The sequence below is a fragment of the Micropterus salmoides genome, unplaced genomic scaffold, assembly GCF_014851395.1.
Source record: "Micropterus salmoides isolate LMB-PRFRI ecotype aquatic unplaced genomic scaffold, ASM1485139v1 Ms_hic_scaffold_348, whole genome shotgun sequence".
Classification (NCBI taxonomy): Eukaryota; Metazoa; Chordata; class Actinopteri; order Centrarchiformes; family Centrarchidae; genus Micropterus; species Micropterus salmoides.
Genome location: NW_024042795.1, coordinates 7,178 through 12,619, shown reverse-complemented (window position 1 = coordinate 12,619; position 5,442 = coordinate 7,178). Strand labels below are relative to the sequence as shown.

Below are 5,442 nucleotides of genomic sequence, written 5' to 3'. Positions count from 1 at the left end.
TGTTTATTGATTTTATGTTTTATTGTTTGAAGTTATTGTTCAAACAATAAAGTTATTGTTTGATTGTATGTAAGCCAAGCTACAGAGCAAAATCACAGTAATTAGTGTAATTAAATAACATACTTTGGACGTGCAACTTATCTAATAGGGGGAGGAATTAGATATGGTATAACTTTATCACACATTTACATGAGCAAAAGTCTGGCCTCAGTAAATTGCCCCCATGCAGCTTTGATGTGTCTAAAAGCTAACATTACAGTAACTTTTGTTCAACAGAGGAGAAATGGAAGAAGAGAATATGTCGCCTTTTACTAGTTAACATCTTTGCTTCTTCACCGGTTGCTGACATAAGTGTAGTGTCAGCAACCAGTGTAGATTTGGGTACATCTATATCAACCACATGCTCATCCTCATGTCTTGGCTCAGGAGTTTCCCTCAAATGTTTCTCTCTCTAACTGCTTTCTTTTCTCCTTCTTTGCCCTCCTCAGAGACAGGGTCTTGGCCTGACTTGTCCGTGTCTTCACTTCTTGATCAAAAAACTGCTTGAGGGTGTTTAATTGGGCCTATGCAGATTTGTGACGAGGCTATAGCCCCCACTAGCCTAATCCTTTTACAATATACACTCACTCACTTTATTGGGTACACCTTGCTAGTACCGGGGTGGATCCCCTTTTGTCTTCAAAACTGCCTTAATTCCTTGTGCCATATTTTCGACAAGGTGTTGGAAACAGAGACTTTGGTCCATATTGACATGATAGCATCAGGCAGTTGCTGATTTACAGTGAACTCATTGTCATGTTCAGAAACCAGTTTGTGATGATTTAAGCTTTGTGACATGGTTTCCTGTGGTTTCATTTTTTCCTGTGGCACTCACCCCCATTCTGATGAAGTGCTTTGAGAAACTGGTTCTTCAGCACATAAAGAACAAAATCCCAGCCGGCCTAAGAATAAGAAGCCAGGGTCTTTGACATTGTGGGCAAGTTGCATGTTTAGTACCCTGTAGACCCGGGTAGGATGACTTTCGCTACAAATGGTGGGAGAGGTGGGATGGCTTGCCATGAGGTTGTTGGAGTGACCCTATGATCCAGTCACCGTATGACGGAGCCCCAGGTGAGATATAGAAGTTTCAGCTGCTGCTGCACCACCAGCACCACCACCCCCCAAACTATCAGACAGATTAAACTCAAATTCATCCTCAGCACTGCTCCACTGAATATAGTTTATTTCTGTTTACCAAATCTACTTTATACCTTGAGTGTATCTTTGTGCGTTGTAGGCCTACATAACTCCATCCATAGTTATCTTTTAGTTAATGTGCTGTACCATGACTGCACATACAGCATGTAAAAAAAACCTAATAATAATAATAATAATAAAATAAAAAGCAGCAGCCCTATGATGAGCTTAGTGATTTCACCACTGCAGTGTACAGTGGGAGTATTCACCTTTACTAGCTAGCTCAGTGTTTAGAGTCGCTATTTCACAGACATTAACGGTATTTGGAAGGATAATTGTCAGGGTTTGAAGCAGTACCCAAAAGCAGACCGGAGCCGATGGTGAATTTAAGAGGTTTATGGTTTTAGGTTACAACGAACAGAGAGGGAATAGGTGAGCTGAGGGGGATCGGGGAAAGGTCCGGGTTCCGTTGAGGAGGGAGAAGTTGTGGGAGCTGGCAGGCGGGGGGAGGTGGGGATTACTCCTGACGACTGTGCAGGCTGGTGGGGAGGACAGGTAACCCAGGGGGAACAGGGCGAATTTCCTGAAGACGAAAGACAGAGCAGATTAGCAGGCAAACAGGAAACAGAGAACTAACTAGACTTTGGTTTAAACTGTGATCAGAGGCTGGTGTGAAGCGTACTCAGGTTACACAACGATCTGAGAAGGACTGGAGATCTGGCCAGGGTTAAGTAGTGAGCGGTGATGAGTGAATGCAGAACAGGTGCTTGATTGAGACAGAGAACAAGTGTGCGACAGCCGTAGTGAACTGGAGACCACGCCCACCAGCTCCAGGAGACATGGAAGAGAAGACAGACAAAAACAAAACCCACCAAGCACACAGCAAACACCCAAAAGGCAAATCAAAAGCCACTCACACACACACACACACACACACACACACAGCCACCAGCCCGGGTCACGATCAAGAGGGTGTTACAGTAATATAGACTAGAAGGTGATCTTTACCTACAGTATGTTTGAACAGGAGAGCAGGTGATGTGAATGTCATTGTTCCTCTGTTACGAATACGTTAACCTGAGGGAACCCGTGTACATAATGGTGAATGTTCTGCTATGTATATGCACTAAACTTTATTATTTATTTCTGTTGTATTTCACAAGTTCACAAATCTAAACCTAAAGTCTGTTTAAGTGCCCTGTGTTCTGCTCTGCCTCCAATGTGATTAATAAAGTGCAGAGAATGAACACTGAGGTCCCGTCAGCTGCATTCTGACCGGAGTGAATGGTCAACATAAGAGTCAGCTAGTACAGTCCTCCTGTTTTGTTCATCTTACACTATATAGATATGGTAGGCCTATATACACAGTATATGTGTGAGTGACCTCACTTCCCCTTTCTATATCAGCAACATGCATTTCTCATTGAGCTCTACAGTAGCACTGCCTGCTCTGTGTTACTGCAGTGAAAAATGTGGTTGTACCTGTGCCGTTTTTCTGTCAGGTGTATATAGTCAAACACTGCACGCTAACAGAGGCATATGTGTCTCCAAAGGCTCACTAGTGGACATTTCTTGCACGTACAAGAGTCATGAAGAAGATGTTGAATCAAAATTTGGTCCTGAGCAAAGTCATCCACGGCAGAATCCTTTGAATATTTTCAGTCCTGCATGTTTGCACATCGCTCTGTTTCTTTGCAAGTTACTGCCAACAACTGTCGATCAGTGGAAATGTGTGTAACCATCAGCAGGAATGTGTAATGCTTTAGTCCTGTGATGATGCGTGAATGTTTGTCCTCCTCCTGCAAGAGACAAACACAACTGGGACTCACTCATAAAACATCACTGTTTCTGCATCATGCAAAACAAGTAAGAATAATAAAGATTCATTTTAACTTGGACACTTGAGTTTAACAGACATTCATCTTTGCATAATGTAAAGAGGGCAGCTTTTAACACGTCAGTGTCTGTTAAACAAACCCAGAGAGACAAACTGGTCAAAGACCACATCCTCCCCTTTTCATTAGGAATGTTTACAGTGACTTACTGACATACAGGATTTCTCATGTATCTGATCTACCTGCTGATGTGACTTAACAGACGTAAGGAGCAGCTATGAGTTTAACAGCAGCGAGTGGATTTGTTGTGCTTCTCCTCTCAGTACAAGGTACTGTACATCTCCATTTATACTGTGAAGCATTTGGCACATTTGATGTGTGGTGTTATGGAACGTGATGTGATCTCTGCAACACCAGACATTTACTTCTTTTTCTTTCCAACAGAGAGCTGCGTCTGTTTTTTACACCAGCAGCATCTCTATATGTTTAACAATGTAAACTTTATAAACTCAAGTTCACAAAATGTTGATTATGAACAATCTGAATTGTGTCGACTTTTGAAAGCCATCACCAGTCAAATGCTTAAAATATTATCTGATACAGTTTACCTCATAAACACAGCAATACATTTAACTGCCACTTGAAAAAAGTTGAAATAATTAGCAACAAGTAGTTGACAAACAGCATGGATAAACAGCTGAAGTATTTGACTAAAGGTACTGGATAATCTAATGTTGATGACGAGGAGTGAGTGTATAAGTTCATCTGACCTGGAGTTTCTGACAAAAACGGTTTGGAACGACTCCAAGTTACTTCACTGATCTGTAATTTGGTCTCCCTATTATCACGTTCCTTGTCTTAACTTCTGTGTAAATTATGTGTATTGGTGGGAAATTTACTATAAATAATTTGTAATCACTGGTGTTAAAGGTGCTGAATACAGGAAATACATTTTGATCTGCTATACTAATATCTCACTTACTCACTCTTAGTACTATGTTCTGAGGGCCACTCTGTATATCCAGACCTTATAAACCTTTTGGGGCTTGACATTAACACCCGCCAACCTGCCAAGTGAGGGTGGATTTCCGTCGTGGCGGGTAACACAGTGACTCCCACTAGCCACTTCGTAGGGTGGTGAATAGTAGTCTCAATGTGACACTACGACACTACAACTCCCATGAGTACTACCTGCACATAGTGTTTGCTCATTGGTCCATTAGTGAAGCCTATTGTCTTGTGCGCTACTGACCGACCACACTGTAAACAAGAAGACGTTGTGGAGATTAAAGTAGCAGACGGCCGTGGTGGCCTGAGTGCTGTGTTGGTCTGACGGTAATTATCAACTTAACCAGCGGCAGCGATGACAAAGCAAGTTTTTTTAATAGCAGGAGAGTCCACACAACTGTCTCACTCTCTCACCTCTCTCGCTGGGTGTGTTCGCCAAATATGACATCCAGACTTTAGTCAAAGAGAATATAAAAGAATAATCTGTCACAGGGCAGCCACAGTCCCATAAGCCGCTTTTCCATTACCAGCAGTAGCGGTCTGGCCATCTGGAGTACCTTGTGTTGAAGTACAACGACTTCCCCGAGCTGTTTCATGTAAAAGGACTTAGAGGAGACGAGAGATCAGATTTAAATCACACCTTTATTAATACAGATATATCTGGAGACCCTTCCTGCGCGCTACCTAAGTAAGGGTCTGACTGCTCTTCCGCTAAGCTGTGTATGTGTTGATGAGACATCACCCAGCTGCACATCCCATGTTACCTTATATGGAAGTTGTCAATAGGTGTAGAATATTTCTAGTGTGCCTTAAGGGCTGTCATGTGAGTGTGTGTGTGACTGTATTCAGAAAAGTGTGAAGTGTGTCAGAGTGTATTATTGTCAGGGCCCGGTTTCCTGTTATTCAGCACAAGCCTCTAACTGTCTTAACTGCTGAGTTACCCAAGATAAGCATGTCACACAATATTGAGTATCATATGAGCAATCATAAGTAATAAGTATCACAGTATATCACTGTAGGGTTGTGTTGTATATCCACACGTGACAAATGCCAGTAGGCCGGCCAACCTCTGGGCCGGTGGGCCGCCTTCCTTAGCCTATACTTTTTTACTAATAATGAAAAAGTTGGCAGAAGGTTGAGCGACTGCTGTGTTTTCACCTCACATTTTAGTATCGCCTCAGCTGCTTGGAACCTCGACGGAGGTGATACGAAAAAAGGTACCTGGTAGCAGGAACAGGTACAACTTTTCCATAATGGAAAACCAAACAAAGGCGAGTCGAAAGGGGCTATAGACCTGCAGACCGTCGGCCTCCCATCTGTTTCTAACATGGTTGCATGCACACACACATCAACACAGCATTCAGTCAGTGCGTGAGTGTGCGTGGCCGAACAGTGTGGAGAAAAAATTCACAGGAGAAGAGGA

At 42.8% G+C, this 5,442-nt stretch overlaps 1 long non-coding RNA gene across 1 annotated transcript; it reads right to left on the bottom strand.

Moving 5' to 3' along the window:
* Window positions 1-1,557: 1,557 nt before the first annotated feature.
* On the bottom strand, window positions 1,558-2,159 carry LOC119884468. Its single transcript, XR_005441021.1, has 2 exons — window positions 1,859-2,159; window positions 1,558-1,759 (listed from the first exon to the last, which is right to left on the bottom strand). It is a non-coding gene; the product is annotated as an uncharacterized LOC119884468 (long non-coding RNA).
* Window positions 2,160-5,442: the final 3,283 nt, after the last annotated feature.